Below are 19,413 nucleotides of genomic sequence, written 5' to 3'. Positions count from 1 at the left end.
TAAAAGGCAGCTAATTTCGAAAGCAGTCTGAAAATATACAAATTCACTCCGGCAAAACTGGCCTTGCTTACTAAACCTAGTAGCGGGTTTCTAACATATAGTATAATGTGTTATACTTATACTATATACTAATATATAGTATGTGTTATACATGCACATATATATATTTATAAATACATGCATACATATCAATATGTATAACAGGGGGGGGGGTAGAAATAGCCTAAGCTACCCTATCCCTTTGAGATGTATTTCTTTCTTGTCTCAATAAACATAGTTGAACTTGTATAACACACAATTCGCACTACACCAATAAGTTTCTCCCTAAAAAGTACTACACTCCTACACATGTATATACAAAATATAAGACAAACACAATCAGTATTTAAAAAACACCAGCTTCACTCACCATAGGCTTCACACATGCAGACTGCAAGCATGGACACCTGCCGGCCGAAGGGTTTGCCACCGACCAACAGCTGTAGACGTGTCGACGTTCTTCACAACACGGGAGACTCCAGCAGGTGTGTCTTAGGTACGGGAGACTCCAGCAGGTGTGTCTTAGGTACGGGAGACTCCAGCAGGTGTGTCTTAGGTACGGGAGACTCCAGCAGGTGTGTCTCAGGTGCTGCCAGTGATCTTACTCAGTGTTGCATCATCATTTATCAACACTTGATGTAACACACACCTGTAAAAATACAATGCAGTTGTAATTTCTAAAATTGGCAAAATATAGTACATATATTAGTGAAGTAAAGTGAATTTGAATACATTGATAAGGAGAGTTTACGGGATTTAGGCTTTGATAGTCCCGCTCCAAGCAACAGCCTGTTGAACCAAGCTCTCACAAGGATCCGAGAGCTAGCCTTGGATGATGATTTGAATCATGTTAATGTGATTTTGTTGTGCATTTAAAGAGAGAGGCATTAGAGATGGAACTTCTGGACCATACATAGCCAGAGTGCATGGGAGTAATGAGTGAAACCAGATTAGGCTTCAATGTAAGCCTCACGACCCCTAGAGGATTCAGTTGAATCCCAGGTTGCATTGCTTTCGACCATGTGATGGTCTAGTGATATACGGTGTGATTTTTTTTTTTTGGAGATATATACAAGAGTTGTTACATTCTTGTACAGCCACTAGTACGCGCAGCGTTTCGGGCAGGTCCCTGGAATACGATCCCCTGCCGCGAAGAATCGTTTGAATCCCAAATGATTGGGAGCACCCAGAGCATAGGTTTTAATCTTTACGGCTCCTGACTTTCTAATATTGTTATTTAGCTAAAATTATTATAGTATTATATGTTGGGTACTTTTCCTCTGTTGTCATATCCCTTCAAAGTCATATATTATGATGCTGATTTAGAGCAGTCTAGCATGATAATCATTATTTGTTGGGAACGCTGTGCCTAAGTATAAATTGGAAGAGATTGCCAAGTTACTCACTACTGGGGACTACAAGATTAAGCCAAGAAATACCAGCTCACACCTCGCCTACTACTCCAGCCAGCCGAAATACAGAACAAGGCTGCCAGCTCCATGACTAGCTAAAACTTAATCCTATTTGTATGCACAAGGGTTATAAACACGGAGACAGCGAGAGGTGTGTGTCCCGCTTTTTGCTGAATATACACAATATACTTGCTGCTTGGTCTTTTGTGGTTTTCTTAATAACTCTCCCGCAGATGATAGGCCTTAAGACCAATACCGAATCAATCCTCCTTTTCTCGTATTAAATTTCCCTCTGTCTCCAAGGTGGCGAAGTGAGCTTCAAGGAAACATGTTATTTACCGACGCACGTTGAAAATGTTCAACATCCTTCCCAAATTAAGATAAATATAAAAAATAAAGAAGAGGACTCTTGCTAAACTCATGCTGTAACCAGAAAATACTCAAACACGCACGCACACAGAGACAGTAGAAAGAACTTTTTCAGTGTCAGAGTAGTTAACAAATGGAATGCATTAGGCAGTAATGTGGTGGAGGCTGACTCCATACACAGTTTCAAATGTAACCTAACCCCCCCCATTCCCCCCGCCTGGTGACCCTCCCTCCTTGTACCCCCCCTCCCTGCAACCCCTCCCCCCTCCCAGTAAACCCCCCCCCTTTCCCAGTAACCCCCCCTCCCAGTAAACCCCCATTCCCCTCCTCCCCTCCCCCCATTCAGACTCGTATATCTACTGCTATAATAGCCTGAATGGCTGATAAACACACCTCGTTAAGCTGGTTCCTGTAGTGGGTCTTGTAGTGCACTTGTGGCTTTGAACTTTTTGTTCCGAGTAGCCGAATCTAAAACAATAACAACGACAAGCGGGGTACACACCAGCTCGACAGACCACAGTGAGCACACACATCGAAAGAACTCGCACATCGACCCGTATAGGGAGGTGGTACAGGATCTTTGCTGCTGATCCAAACTTTTATGGTCCAGGGCCCACCTGCACCATGTTGTATTGGGTCAAGATTCGCCTCCGGGAGAACCTCTTTCTCCGCCGCCGAGACACCGCCAACGTCTCGCCGGCCGACATCCTGGAGACAGGAGAGGGTGTTCACCTGCTCTTCTCCAGCGATTTGGACCTTGAGAAGATATTCACCACCACCGCCACGACCATCCTGCAAGAGGCCAGCTTCACCCTCACGCCACCACGATGCTACCTGGTGGACAGGACCGTGTTTGCCGACCGCGACGACGAAGACATCCTCGCCAGAAACTCTACGTTGACAGTGGTAGCGGTTAAGACCATCTCCAACGCCAAAGTCAACCACAGACCAACACTGAAGGTGACCTTCACCACGGATAGCGCAGCGACCCACGCCACGGACTTAAATGCGCAGGAATCACCATACCAACCACCCAAGTGACTAAGGAACGTTTCACGGAGCTCCGGCAGTGCTTCAAAGTGCTACCAATACTCCCACTACACCAGGAAGTGCACAGAGCGAGAGTAGAGATGCAGCCTCTGCGCCCAGAGCACCACTACACGGACTGCACATCCAACCACAGACGCTGCCTGCTCTGCAATGGCCCACACTCTGCGGTCTCACCTGTCGTCTCTAGCAGGAGAAAATCCAAAAGATGACTGCTATCGCTTCCTCCCCCACCATACCTCGACCAGCAAACCCAGTACCGTCGGAATTCCTGGTCTTACCCAGGAACACGCATGTGATTCCCTCACCACCTCCCGGCCCCTGGGGATGCTGCACCTAGCCGACCATCACCGGCCCCAGCCTGCAACCTCCACCAAGATCACCATTTTGCCTGTTCTCCTTCACCTCGCCGACAAAACGGCGGTCAACGACATTACCCGCTACATCCACATCAACAGACTGCTCGTCACGAATGGACTTCCGACAGCTGTTGTACCCGATAACCTTCCAGCTTCCACAACTGCTACCGGACCTCTCCGCCACAGAAACCCCTGAGCCGACCTCTAAGGAGCCCTCACCGCCCGGCCACAGCGACTCCACAGTCCCTGAGATTGTCCCACCGACAGAAACGGCAGCAGTTACAAGGACGACGAGGACGACTCGACCGATTCCGAAGACGAAACAAAAGAAGCCAACTACGATAACTCGACCGACTCCGATGCTTCAGTGTATGTCAACCAGCTCCCTCGCCCTTCATGCGGCCGCCCAGGTACCATCTCCCCCTCCAGATCCCGCACCGGAACCAACTAGACCGACAGGCTCCCATGCTGCCTCCTCCGGGTATATCCGACGTGACCGCACACTTTCCAAGGAGGACAGATAGCATAACTCCATAATCGACGACGACTATCGGGAATACAAGTGCGGAGGAACAGGATGGATCCTCACATGGTCCTCAAGAACGTCTCTACCAGACTACTAATATCAGGGATCTGGGATTAGGAAACCAATCCTCTTGTGACACCCGGACATCTTCCCCTAGACTGGCCGACCGGCCAGCCCGCCGACAGCCTTACTGACTCCTGTGGCACTTGGCTGTGAGCGACATGTGTATCCCATCAATTCACCGGTCTGACCAGCCACATGGTTTTCGATTGGATTGGCACGTCCACGGATCCCATCCCAATATCTCTAGTATCAGCTATTGATAATGGTAATGGCTCCAAAGAGTTACGGAGTTAAAGCTCACTTACAGGCTCACCATAGCCCGTGTTACTTTGAAATTTTGTTCCGGTAGCTGAATCTAAATCATCGACAGAAGGAACAGAGAAAGTGTGGGTGATCTATGGTTGGTGGGTGGGTGGGTGGGGTGAGGGGGGTGTGAGTGTGTGAGTGTGTGAGAGAGTGTGTGTGTGTGTGTGTGTGTGTGTGTGTGTGTGTGTGTGTGTGTGTGTGTGTGTGTGTGTGTGTGTGTGTGTGTGTGTGTGTGTGTGTGTGTGTGTTTTTTGAAGATCCTGGAGGAAGAACAAGTACCTCAATGTTACATGGCACTCATTGTGTTAGTAAGTACGGCTCTTGTACCCAGCACCTTATAATTCAATTATCTTTGCCTCCGCTTGGAAATATAATTAGGAATTCTCTTTTGCAATTTGATAACTAAGTAATATCATCAAAGTGTCATTACCTTGAGTATTAATGGTACCTGCGTAGTGATATTGGGCTTACGGTTCGTTCTCTTTTTCCCCTTGTGACCTAGTGCCCTTAATTATCCAGTATTCCTCCACCCCCCCCTTCAATCCCCTATTAAGGAGCGCCACAGAATGTTCAGCACTGCTCCCATTAATTTTTAAAGTACACTTGTTTTCAGGATTAGTCGAGTGTAAGGCCAGGATCCTTTTACCATTCTTTGTTGCTTGCACCTGTCCTGGTAGGATATTATAAATTTACAAGTCCTACGTCTCTCTGGTTCCCTGTCAAGTAATTTAGGGTGGTGGCGGCGTATTGGGTAGTCATACGTACTGTAGCAGCTAATGCGTCTATCTCTGGCCCACTCCATCTTTCGCTCTCGTCCTCTCTTCCCCTCCCTTCCTCCCTCGCTCGCTCTCTTGCTCCGTCTCCATCGCTACTCTCTCCCTCCAGTTGCCAGAGCTCAGTTTATCTTGAGTGATTATTTTTGCTATACGTATGACGGACCAGTGATATACTTCCAAGTATTACAATGGTGGTACAGATGAAAATAGTTATTACTATAGTAACAGCGGGTGTCTACTGGTGGTTACATTGCAAAGGAGCAGAAGACGGAGCTGGTTGAGGTGTTGAAGGCCTGGAAACGGTTGTGGGACTGATGAAGGGGAAGAAGATTGGTGAAGAGCAGCGTCATACGTCATGTCGGTGAAAAAGGTAAGATGGCGGACCTGGCATCTTGCCTCCAGAAAGATATACGTTCACGATGTTTCAAGTCGAGGATGGATTGTTAAAATTTATAGCGTATGCATGTGCAAGAGAAAACTGTATGGGCCTCACTGCAGTTAATGCTGCACACTTGGGGAGAAGAGCAGTGCCTTAAAATGACTAGTCTCTCCACACAAGGGGGCAAGTGTCATGTAACTAGTGCACTTCAAGGGACAATGGACCAGTCAAGAATGCCAGAAGACGAAAGGGTCCTACCATCAAAAAGTGATCTTAACAATACGAAGAGGACGAAGACGCTGATCACTAAGGGGACGAGTGAAGTAGCCAGTCTGGAGGATAGAAAAGCCCTGGGCCTAGAGGATATATGTAATATCCTCATGACAGTCTTTGAGGTAAAAATCATCAGTTGCAACATGATGCGGGAGAACAAGTGAAAATGCTGGCATTCAATAGGGTATTTTTGGACACCCGAACCAGGGTCTCACGAAGGCAGGGCAAGCGGCCCCCTCCTGAGAAGGGACTGTAACTACACGTGCCAGTTCAAATGGGGTTAAAAGTAACCTGGGAGTCTCCACAATCAATTTTATGGATATGTACATCATCAAGGCGGGTATGATCGTTGAGACAAGGTCATAATACCGAGGCTATGTAGTGGAGCCGAACAAATCCTGTGCCATGCAAAAGGAAGCAGGAAGCAAACGTGTGTGAGCATGGTGATGGCACTGAGGACCTCCGACTAAGGAGGGGTGAACGGTGCAGATTACAATGGAAGGAGGCACACCAGGGGAAGAGGTAGTCACCACAGGGGACTTAGAGCTCGACTTGGCCACAGATGTGGGAGGGGAGCGTGGAGAGTCAGTAGGGGGTAATCAGAGACGAAGCTGGGTCTAGGCCTTATGTAGCCGGGTGTACGAAGTCCTTCCTTCCGTCACAGTCCGACTTGGGGTCCTGGTCGTTCACCGCATGAGTTTTAGAAGGAAAGTGTGTGAAATATGCATAAAACGAACATGAAAAAATTCCGTCCAAACGCTCCCATACCCACCATGGAGCCACAATTAGACACGGAACCCCCACAATACAGGGCTATCTTAAGGGTGCATCCTTGATATACATCCTGCAATCGTTATTTTAGGAACCGTCAGTCCTTCGAGATCGAGTTCAGCAACGAAGACAGTGTTTGACATAAATTCCCCCTCGCTCGAACACGTTGGGTACTACAGTTGTACGAACAAGACTGAGTGCTGTCTAAACTCGCCCTCCATCAGAACATAAGAAGTCAAACGAAATGATATTCGAGATCAGAACCGAGTCGTCAGGAAGACTCATCCAGAATGTAGAAGTGGAGAGGAAATAATGAAACATGAGGGAGAGAAACAAAAGGTGTCCAGCAAAATTATTAAAGAAGGCTGCAGGTGCCTTCTTTATGCATCCTAATGAACATTACACTCCCGATAGCCGCACACCAAGCCCCCTCACGTCGACAATTAGCTGGACAATGGGCTGACAGATGTCTAATTCATACGCCAAGAAGTAAATTAGTATACAGTATATTCAAATGCTTTGTTTAGCAATGGATCCATAATTATCAGAAAATGACAAACTCTAACCTCTTCCTTTCTTTTTAACGTGAAAAAGAACAATAGTACAGAAATCTTTTAAGAAAAAGAACAACAATTTTGGCGTTTCATAGGAGCTTTAAGAGTGTGCGAGTCAAAACTCTTCTCACTCCGCTCTCCTCTTTCTCCTCTTCCCCCTATTTTACCCCCTCCCCACTCATCCCCGTCATCTTCCATCTTCACTACACATATCTTCACTGTATACTAACTTCATCACCACAATCTTCACTACTCACTATCTTCACTGTATACATCTTCCCTAATCACACTTTTCATCACTGTAACCCGAATGAATCAAGTTCATTGTTTTCCAGAAAATTATGAAACTGCACGGCAAACTCTATGGAAAACACATCCGCGATTTCATTCAAACAATAAAAATCGTATGGGGGAAGGAGTAACTTTTGTAACATAGGAATAAGTTATTTTAATTTAGGCTGGTCGTGGTCGACCAGCCTAAGTTAAAATAACTTATATATCCATCCCGTACTACAGAACACTTTTCCTGTAAAAATGGGTGAGACTAGCCCCAAGCATCTGGACTCCAACCTTGAACACAGACTAAATAGACATTCTCTTTTATAGTATTAAAACAGTTCAGTTTTGGTGTCCGGACAAATTCACATAAACGCACATATAGGAGAATGAAAACATTCATCCCAGGAAACCTCTCACGAAGAGATTAAAAAAGCCTAATTTACATTCTCTACAAACATGAAGAGTAAAGCGACATTATTGAAGTACATATAAATGGATAAAAGGAGATACAAATATATCATCAAAATAGCACGTTAATTAATGAACATAAATTTAGAGTCGGGAAAGACCTGAGTAAATACTGGTTTGGAAACATGGTTGCTGATTTATGGAACAAATTATCGGTTAACATAAACGTGGGATCGCTGCATTGTTTCAAGAGTAATTACGACATTCACGAATTTAGATATGAATAAACAAATATGCCTCCTGCTGTTTCCTTAATGCTGTAGAGAACATAAGAATAATCAAGCATTACAAGGGTTATAGCATGCAGGTGAAAACATTATGGACAAGATATGCACATGTCTCGCTGACAGCTGTAGTAAAGTAAGATCCACATCTGTCTTATACACAGATCTGTGTATAGAACTGAATATCTTTAGCAACGCTCCATATATTGCAAGGTTCAACGTGCATGAATAATTACGTCGTGAATAATAATGATACTAGTCATCTGCCCGAAATAAAATAAAAAAAAAGCTTGTACAATCAAAAGTTACAAAAATCGGCAACAGTGTAGTAAAATATTAATACAAAATATCCCAAATGTAACAAATATTTTAACAAAGGCCAAAATGTTAAGAATAATCATAATTCGTCTGAAGTTGGCACGAAGGAGTTAGAAGTGGTCACTAAACACGGAAAAGTACGACAAGCAAATCCTAATATATATATATAGGATTGTTTATATAATCCGAGTCAATATAGTTTATGGTTTTACAGTCATGAATTATAAGACAGCAACTCTTGAGCATTTATAAGAATGACAATACACGTTTTATAATGTAGATGTTCCTATATAATGGCCAGAGGCAAAATCTAATAATTCGTTTTGTCAGGGACAGGCAGCCTGTGCATATATTTACACACTTAAGGCTTATGTCAAGCACCCCCCCCCCTCAAGGTCGAACGATTGACCCTTCCCAGCATGCAACCCCACAACAGTTGCCTAACTCCCTATTTAGTGTTAGGTGAACACAGACATTTTACGTGAAAGGAAAAATGATCAACTATATTTCTCTCTCGCTCAAGAATCAAACCCGGGATCCCGGACCAAGCATTGTAAATGAAGCTAACTGTACTATGAGAGCGCTCAGAACATCGTGTAAGCCTCGTACATTACCTAATGTTTCCTACTCCTCACAGTTAGTCATGTTTATCTACGAACAGCACTAAGATTTTTAGCTGGAAGCTACATATTCGCTATGAGTTATGAAAAAAAAAAAGCCCAGTGGTTAGAAAATGGAGTGCTGTACAGATAATATTCGACTGCCCTTTAGAAGCGACACGGTTAAAACAAAGATAATTAATGTACTCTTATGTACAGTATGTGTGTATTCATTCGTCTGTCCTACTTTAGCAAAGTCCGAGCCTCACTGGCCAGGTAAATAATTAAAGAACAATGACTAACATACAAGCCGTATCTTGGGAATGGCACAAAACGTCAGTAACAATGTTTCATTCAAATATTCAAGTATTAACGACAATTGCGAACGTTAGAGGTTGTGGTGAGGGTCTGCGGCTGGGGGGAAGTGGGGGGGGGGGTTGCTGACCAGATGGTCGGTATTGATCCTGCATGTCTTGCAACACACACACACACACACACACACACACACACACACACACACACACACACACACACACACACACACACACACACCTTGGGGACTTGCGGCTGAGTGGACAGCGCTGTGGGGTCGTAATCCTAAGGGCCCGGGTTCTATCCCCGGCAGAGGCAGAAACAAAGGCAGTTTCGTTCACCCTGATGCTCCTGTTTACCTAGCAGTAAATAGGTACCTGGGAGTTAGACAGCCGCTACGGGCTGCTTCTTGGGGCTGTGTGTGTGTGTGTGTGTGTGTGTGTGTGTGTGTGTGTGTGTGTGTGTGTGTGTGTGTGTGTGTGTGTGTGTGTGTGTGTGTGTGTGTGTGTGTGTGTGTGTGTGTGTGTGTGTGTGTGTGTGTGTGTGTGTGTGTGTGTGTGTGTGTGTGTGTGTGTGTGTGTGTGTGTGTGTGTGTGTGTGTGTGTGTGTGTGTGTGTGTGTGTGTGTGTGTGTGTGTGTGTGTGTGTGTGTGTGTGTGTGTGTGTGTGTGTGTGTGTGTGTGTGTGTGTGTGTGTGTGTGTGTGTGTGTGTGTGTGTGTGTGTGTGTAATATATGTAGTAGACATAATAGAGGAATAATAAAGTGGTTAGAAAGGCGGGGTCCAAGAGCTAATATAGCTCGATTCTGTAGATGCAAATAGTAAACACACACAATGCTCGCCTTACGTCTCTGGCGAGGGGAACGACTTCCATCGCCTGACTTAAATCCGTCAAGTCCTATACCCGCAACGAAGACATTTGAGAAACACGAGAATACAAACTGAAATCTACTCTTACTTCCGTTTTAACTTCTACATATCTATTTTTTTTGGCATGTTGATAAAGCTGTTGCCATACCGGCGTATTTGTTTGGAAAATTTGAGACAGTCGCCTGCAGAACCTGAAAATGGCTGGAAAACCCAGGAGAGTTGGGTGTGCGCGAAGTAATGGCGCCAATTAGTTCCAGCGCACGAACAGTGACTAGTTGCTTCTGGAACCTCCCGCTGCCGGTGGTACGACTTCACTCCCCCTCCCCCCCCCCCCCCCCCCACCCCACAACCACAAACGTAGGGTCGTGTAGGAACAAATTAACCTGATATTGCAACTGCAGAATATACGTAATAAGGCGAGACGTTACCAACGCTATTGCATGTGTCAACGTAAAATGAATGACCATTTATGGAGCGACTTCCTGGAGTATTTTCCAGTCTCTTGGAGTGCGCAAGTGTCACTCCCACACACTCTGGATTATTCTTGTTGCATAAAGTACACTGCACATTATTCTGTGAATATCCATAAGCAATTCTTTCATCATATAACAACATACCCGGTTTGTGTGGCTTTAGCGATGTGTGTATTAAGAGAGCGCCCCGAGGTGATGTTATAGGAGGATGCATTTAACCGGAGTGCATGGGCGAGATGGCGCGAGATGCTGTCATCCGAGGAAAATGGCGGAGAACAGGAGGAAGCGGAAAGATGCCGGCGGCCTCCAGAACAGTGTGCGATATGAGGAGACGGCAGGGGGTACTTCCTAGCTCCCCCTTGTCATCCTCTGCCTTCACACTCCACTCACACTCACCTTGCACTCTAAGAACGAACTTTAATACAAATGACAAGAGCTATTGTTTGGCCGTCTTCTCGTGCTAGCAAGGGAGACAAACTCGGAAGGAAACAAAATGAGAAGCACCTTGGCACCCTCCCACCGGAGAGAGGGAGGAAGCAGCCGCCTCCTCTCAGGCACCTGCTAGATAAATCACCCTATAATGACTTGTATCACGGCGGGGGAACGCAGTCTAGCCACCGCCTCGGACCAATGAGAGTGAGAGAGCGACATAATGGCATGGTCATTCCCCCCTTTCCCACCAACCCATCCAAAACGATATATCTGTAACTGTCCTGATCACAGGTTGGGTGGGGGAGACTGGTCCCTTAAAGGGCGGACCCGGGGTACAACCAGTCACTGCTTATAAGGATGGTTTTCAATACTGTTGACTAGGGTGGTGAGACAAGTGGGTAATGGTGGGATAGCGCAGTGATGCCCCCAGTGGCGTGTGATAAGAGCGTGTGGGGTGTGTGTTAGCGTCAACCTCCTCTCATTGGTCAGACTTCACACCGTTCATAAATATAAAAAAGTTTGCAGATGCCGTCATGCGCCCAGGAAATGTATTTCGGAGACAATTTAATTCTGAAAAATCTCGAATTGAAACAGATCTCGTCGAAGACACTATTTTCCCAAAATTTCAAATGTTCGACTTCTTTTGTCAAGATGTCAAGATTACCTGCTCGAAACGCTTTGCGTAATAGTGGCTTTAGGCATTGTATGTACTAGCTCTTTCTATAAATCCATCAATGTTTTGTATCTCACCTTGTATGTATGTACTTTACCTGAATAAATATTTGATTTGATGTGTCTGTTGCATGCAGGCTTTATGACATATTTGCTCCCAGCATTCCATGACTTAGTATACTACTCTATACATGCAGTATTACATTAATATTCTGTTGTCAACAAACTTCTTGTAATGAGCGTCACAACGAGAGAACACAATTCCCGTACCCAATATACATCCCGGATTTATGCATACGTCGTTTAGTATTACACATTCACCCCAGACACAAATGTTATACAACTGAACACTTGTTAAGGTCACAATACTTGTATGTGCTAGTTATCTAGTATTTCTTCCTATTAACACTTCACACAGTATATAGTATTGTATAATCAGAAGTGTCTTTTCTCAGTTAACATACAATAAACTGACAATTCGTAATTTTTAGGACAGAAAACTGGACATGCTTTTTCACACATGGAACTGCCTATCTGCCGAAGCTGTAAATACCAAAACACTACTGAATGTTAAAACCAACATGAACAAATCATCAGGACCAATGGGGGGGGGGGCCTTTTACAAGCCGCCGGCTTCCCATCCTCGTCGAGGGCACGAGAATAGTGGCCTTCAGGTAAATTCAGGTGGCTGCCTTAATTATCCAAGTAGGCGGTAACCTTTAACACTACCTCATTTCAAAGGCGCCGAATGAACTTTTGAAAGACGCCTCCATCCACAGCTTGAAGACCAAATTCAATAACGATTTCGAACGTCAGAACAGTAGTAACATCGTTACGCAACTACAACAAGGCTAGCAGGTGGGGCATAAAGTCTAAGTCTCCATATTTTCATGCGCATTGACTGATAAGTACCATATTTTTATGTTGACCAGACCACACACTAGAAAGTGAAGGGATCTACGACGTTTCGGTCCGTCCTGGACCATTCTCAAGTCGATTGTGAGAATGTCTCTCAATCGACTTGAGAATGGTCCAGGACGGACCGAAACGTCGTCGCCCATTCACTTTCTAGTGTGGTCTGGTCAACATATTTCAGCCACATTATTGTGACTCATGGCCACCATATTTATATGCTACTTTAATTATCAACGACACAAATGTTTGCTAGCTACCTATCCACCTAACGTCACAACATGCATTATACTATTTTACTATTTCCAAAATACTTCTATTAAACAACGGAGAGCATTGCAGCGTTTTACTCAACTCTTTCAAAGATATTTACCAGCGTTGCTAATGTACTGAGAAAAACAGTATTACAAACCTGCCGTCACTGCCCGACATACTACAATTTCCGGTTTCTGGATGCCAGCAACTTATGAGAATATTACTTTAAGTGAATGGTTTAGTGTTAGGTTTAAGGCCTGTCAACCTCTGGAGGATTGTTATGGCCACCACAATTGCGTACTGACAACTAGCAAGAATACAGTAGTCCTGCACATAGTTCAAGACTTTAATAACCTCTCTGTGTACATAAAGCAGGGTACATCTCCAATTAAAAAAAAATCTTAATAGATATACGTGGTTACAATACACATCGTCACATATATAATTCAGTACCGACTCCTAAATAATTAAAACTATGCAGTTATTTAGTTTTCCAATATCGTTTTAAAATCATATTATATATTATCAGCAATTTCATTAACCTGATGTTTCTCGAATTTGTACGTTTTCTTTAGTGCTAACTAAAGCGCTGTGCACAGTGATTCATCAATTGATGCTTATGTGTTCCATGCCTAAAACAAACTCCATACCGTGGAAAAAAATATCAATATTTTCGTCGACTAAGTAAATTGTCAGAAGTTTGTGAAGGGGCGACACACATTGGAGTGACACGCATTGGAGTGACACGCATTGGGGCGACACGCATGAATGGAAGTGGATGCGTGGAAATATCTGTGAGAAAGTATTGAAATGTCTTGCAACGTGGGAAGGAGTAAAGGCGCAAGGATCGGGAGAGAGGGAGGGGTATGATGAAGTGTAAATGCACGAGTGGTGGGGGAGATGAGCGAACTAGTGGTGGGAGAGATGCCAATATCTGGTCGCCCGGCCTACGAGACAATGGATTACGAACACACGAGGCAGGTACAAGCGGGTAAATATACAAAGAAAATGTATATATATAGGTCTACAAAAATGTAAAGTATACACTTATTGAATTCAAAAAAACTTTTAGATTAGTTTGTACTGCCAAGTTTCTAAATAAGCTATCTTGAATTAACAGAGGAATTTAATTAGAATCCTGTACATCCCTAGTGTTGAGGCAGGAGACAGCCGGAGAGACACGGACATGGTTGCGACACGGTACAAGACGGTTGCGACACGGTACAAGGAACGGGCGTGCAAAAACAAAAAATCACATCCTGAGAAGATAGGAAAAGAATGAAGAGAGAACAACTAATTGTGATAATAAACGCTTCTAAGACAGAAAGCGGGAGAAGACAGCAGGCGGGAGAACAGTGCAATAGTCAGCGGGACATCAGCGACGCTCCACAACACATTAAACTGGAAACAAAAGATATATAATATTCAATTGACTAAACAAAAATGACAATAAAGTGGGGCAGCGGAAGATGAAGAAATGGATAACATAGTTGAGTTACCCGTCATTGTCGTCTGGAGTGGTGACGATATATGGAGCAGGTGGCGGGCGGGTATCGTGGTACCACCACCTGCTTCACACCACGACCAGACTGCTTTCCTGACGAAACTGGAGGGTGCAAGATGATGATTATGATGATTTAGATTCAGCTATTGGAAACACTAAGTTCCAAGCAGCACGGGCTATGGTGAGCCCGTAGTGGAGTTACCTGGAACAGGAGCAGGGTTGTAACTCTGTGCAAGATACTATCAGGCGCATATATACAAATACGCCTACCAGGAACTACCAGACGTGCGTGCGTGTGTGTTTATGATATAGTTAGGTTTATATGAAGGTCTCTCCCACCCCCCCCTGATGTGGAACTATTGACCCTACCCAGGATGCAACCCCACAACAAGCTGACTCGCTCCCTGGTACCTATTTACTGCTAGGTGAACAGAGACCATTAGATAAAAGTAAACTTGTCAACCAAGTTTCTGTCCGGCTGGGATTCGAACCCGGGATTCCCGATTGAGAGTCTTAGACCACTGAACCGAGACCCTATATAATCAAACATCCTTGTTTTGATTATTTCCAGTGCTTCACTCAATTTCTTTCTTTTCATTAAATGTGTACTTGGTTGTAACGATTCTTCGCGGCGGGGATCGTATTCCAGGGACCTGCCCTGGAATTTACTAATAATTTACTAAGAGTTACATACCAAGTAGCGCTAAAATATATATTACACAACATGGGCTTGTTAAAAATCAATTCTACCTTACAAACTTGCTCACAATTTTGGGTCAAGCCATTACGACTATATAGCTTGGCGCTTTCTCCTGATAGTTAGTTCCCTTCCCTTCCCTGGGCAAGGCAGAACAAAAAGAAAAGCCACCCCCAATCCTAGGAATAATCAAATATACTTTTCAACTTTTAAAGAAAAGGTAGTCATTTGATTATATAAATATCTAGTGCGTCCCACTTTGATTATTGTATCCTAGCATGGAGACCTCATTTTCAGAAAAGAGAGGTTCTCTGCAGAAAGTTCAACACCGGGCAACAATAATCATTGTTGGAAGCTGGATTAACTATGATTCCTCGCAGTAACACACAAGTGTTTACGTTGTTTGGGGGACATTGGTATGTTTACATGATCCCTAGGCTATGCTCCATGCTGCAGCTGACCCATCCCATCCTCAGACTATACTTGTCCAAGCAGAATATCGACCAAATAGTTGCTCTAATTGATATCTTTTTAGAAAGATGGATTGCTTCCCACGATGCAATTCTCGGCAAACTAATTCTAACATTCCTCTTGTCACGTACGCCTAACCAGCTACCCGTTTGCTACTCTACCTTGTTATATTAGTACTGTATTAAATATATTATGTAAAGCAGTAGACTAGTGATAAGACCATTAATTTAATTTACTACCCGTCTGTCGTTCATCTGGTTAATTAACGTCAACATTAACCTGTCATTAATTCTGAGCTTCACCTGGTAACAATAACTTCACCCTCCACCCCGGGAGACGCCTACACAACTCGCCTCGAGTCATGACCCGTGACCTTACATACGCTGCTTCAATAGTAATCAAGGCAAACCCTGTTCCTGAACCGTGGGGAAAAAAAACTGTACCTGCAGATATGTGCCTTAACTAAACAACCTAAAGATTAAATGAGCTAAGTGCTGATGAAGGCCTGAACACTGAGAACACATTATGCTGACAAATTACAGCATTTAGCACCCCCCGGTTGACTATGCCAAGTGCTGGTGAAGGCCTGACCACTGAAAACACACTTTCTGACAAATTACAGCAACTGGCACAGTCAACTTAGGGGTGGCGCGAGGTGACAGCAGATTGACCCACCATCTACTAACAGAAGTTTCAGATTATCAAACACCCAAACCACACATCTGAACACAAAGAAAGTGACGACGTTTCGGTCCGTCCTGGACCATTATCAAGTTTAATTTTTCAGCGTGTCTAATTTTTAGCCACGTTATTGTGGCTTACCGACTGCAGATGTTTCACATAATATTCGAAACTATGGACACCAACATTCATAAGTGGATATTGTATAGGTATAAGAAACAGTTTATAAACTTTTTTAATTATGCAATTCATAATTATAATCAGTGTTAGACTATTAATATTACCTTTTTCTTGTAGAAGTGAATTAGTTTTTAATTTATACATAAACCTTTATTAATTATTTAAGTGGTCTCCGTTTCAGTTACTATTACTACTGCTATTAATATTATGACATAGTTACTGTCACTGTTGCCCTTTTACTACTACACTGTATTTAAACAAAATTCATCACTATGTAATACATCTGCTATACAATGCATGTACCTATAACCTGAGCTTGTAAGATCATCTTAATCACCTTCAGTGGTTAAGTGTCAGTCTATACTCGATATCACACTAGTTTCTATAGAAGCTATCTGACCCTGTCAAAGTAGGAGAGACATAGGTGTATGTATATATATGTGAATATATGTAGGTATGTGTGTATATATGCACATGTGTGTGTATCTGTATACAGGGTATGTGGAGGCTAGTCAGAATTTCATTTCACCTTTGTAAACGCACATTAATGACTATGCAAAAAAAAGACACCTGGAACACTATGTAGGACAGACGTAAATCTATGTATTTATATTTGTAGGTTAAATTAGCATTTCAAAAGCACTTCAATCACCTTCTGTGGTTGATTTTTCAATAAATCACTGAATTATATGTTTAACAGATCTCTAACCCTGTCCATGGAGGACAGAAGAAAATGTATAAATGCTGATTAGCACTGTAAATGTGTGGCCACGTCTGTTTAGAAAATAATAATAATACAAAGTCATCACCATTCAAATTGTAGGTCGAATATTTTCCAATGTCTAAAAATGTGAATATGACTTGTACTGCTCTACACCTGTTCAGTCTAGCCAGAATTGTAACGATTTGTTAAAGTTGGTGGGAACATACTTTTTTATATATTCACCTTGCGTTAATGCGCATCTGGAACACCTTCCGCCCGCTTCTACAGACCCGTCAGTATAGCATAGATACACGTCGTAACCCATAACAGGAACACTCTCCGTGATACTTTCCATTGTTAACCGTTTTGATAACAGCGTGTACACTCTTACCTGCAAGCTATAAGACCGGACAATAGATTCCGGTTCTCCCATGGCTTGAGTTATTGGTCATTAATTTGGCCAGGCTGATATTTAACATTTTGATGGAGTTGGCTACCTTGTAAACACACACACACATTTTAGTCTCGATATTTGTGCATTTGGTATGTGGAAGAGTGTATGTAGGAGAAGGACATAGAAGTGGTGGAACAGGAAGTTCAGGTCATCTGTCTGCCCCCACCCATTACCACCCCATTATCATCACTACCCTTCCCTCCCCCTCATTACCAACCCACTTCCCCATAATTTCTCCCCGCCCACCTACCTCATCCCCAACCCCAATAACCCCTTCCTCCCAAGGCCCCCCCCCCCCCCAAGGCTTACCAAGGCCGCTCCGGCTGTGTTGCGCTTCTCTCACCACGCACACGCAACCTTTCCGTGCACCTAATACGTCGCATTTTTTCACGGAATCGATCAATCCGTTAACAATGCGACGTATTAGTAAAAATTAATGCTCTGTAATAACGCCGTTTTCTATGCATTGGCCTTGATAGGTTAGGTAAAACAGTTTCATTTCTTTACGGAGTGGTAAATCGAGGAAAGGGTCCATCCCGTGATGCTCTTGGCTATTGTGTTTTGTTATGGCAGAAGATTGAAGATGAGGAAAAGGAGAATAGGCCAATAAGCTATCTATTCGGTCTCTCGATTGCCATCTCTTTAAAAAATCAGCGGTTTCCGCTAACCAGACGCGACAGAACCTAGGCTGTCCACCAAACCTACCCGAACCAATAAGCATTAGGCCTGTGATACGTCAAATTTACAGCGATTTTAATTTCACAACTACATCTTTTAAGCGTAAAAATTGCGCCTAAAAAGACACTGAACACAGCAACACGACACCACACGGGGTTTATAAGTACTGTACTGTGCATTTACAGACGAAAGAAGAAACTTTTACTATAGTCCAACCACAGATACTCTTTACGGTCGTTATCCACTTTTTCCATATAACGTCCTTATTAAGGCCTTCCTCTGGTATCATAATCTGTACACTACCTCAACTTACGGCCCCCCTACATATTGCAAAAAGCGAGGGCCCAGGGGGTCATGGCCCCAAGTTTGGGAACCAGTGCTCTAGGCTGTAATTACAGTACCACAAGCCATTTAAAGTTAGTCCAGAAAGTAGGCTATGGTAATTACCACATAATATACAGATGGCCAATGAACTGTCTCGGGTATGATTTAATTAAAATTTCGGGAAAATGGGGGGGGGGGGGAGAAAAAAAAATCGGTCGATTGACAGTTGAGAGGCGGGCTGAAAGAGCCAGAGCTCAACCCACGCAAGCACAACTAGGTGAATACAACTAAGTAAATACATGGCCTCATAGCATATCTGTGGAGGTACGGATAACCTATCCAAGGAAGGGATCGGAAAGGAAAAAGCTAAATTACCGAAGAGGAAAATATGACGAGACGAACTTCCTAATGGGAATACCATGGGAACAAAACTCAGAGAAAAGACTGTACAAGATATGATGGATTATGTCATCCAGAAGTGCCAGGAAGCTGCAGACAGGTTTATCCCTGCCCAAAAAAGATAAAAATGAAAAGCAACAGAAGAATCCATGGTTCAATCAGGAAAGTAAGGTAGCGAAGCAATTGAGTAAAAGAACATTGAGAAACTACAGGAATAACAGAACACCAGCGAGTTGGGAAGAGATACCAGAGGGCCAGGAATGAGTACCACAGAGGGAGGAGAGAAGCAGAGAGAGAAACAGTATGAAAATGACATCGTGAGTAAAGCATAGACCCAACAAAAACTGCTCCAAAGCCCACATCAGGAGGAAAGCAGCAGTGATGGAACAAGTGATGAAACTGAGAAAAGGGGAGAACAGATACATAGAGAATGATAAGGTAGGTAGGTAGGTGAACAGATTTCAAGAGGTCTTTACAATAGAGCAAGAATTACCTGTGCTAAGAGGAGGCGGCAAACCAAGCAGCCTTGGAGGAATATGAGCTCACCAGTGATGAGGTCAAAAGGAATCTGTTGGAGCAGAATGTGACAAAGGCTGTTGGGCCTGACAATCTCGCCATGGATACTAAAATAGGATG

General features: G+C 43.7%; 1 long non-coding RNA gene across 1 annotated transcript in view; it reads right to left on the bottom strand.

The window, feature by feature from the left end:
• The window catches only part of LOC138369509 (uncharacterized), a 45,844-nt gene that overhangs the window by 1,969 nt on the left and 24,462 nt on the right, over window positions 1-19,413 (bottom strand). The window contains exon 3 of the long non-coding RNA XR_011229851.1: window positions 410-688. This is a non-coding gene — a long non-coding RNA (uncharacterized lncRNA). The remainder of the gene's footprint in view (window positions 1-409; window positions 689-19,413) is intronic.

This window comes from Procambarus clarkii, chromosome 28 (assembly GCF_040958095.1).
Source record: "Procambarus clarkii isolate CNS0578487 chromosome 28, FALCON_Pclarkii_2.0, whole genome shotgun sequence".
Classification (NCBI taxonomy): domain Eukaryota; kingdom Metazoa; phylum Arthropoda; class Malacostraca; order Decapoda; family Cambaridae; genus Procambarus; species Procambarus clarkii.
This window is presented reverse-complemented; position numbering and strand designations above follow the sequence as displayed.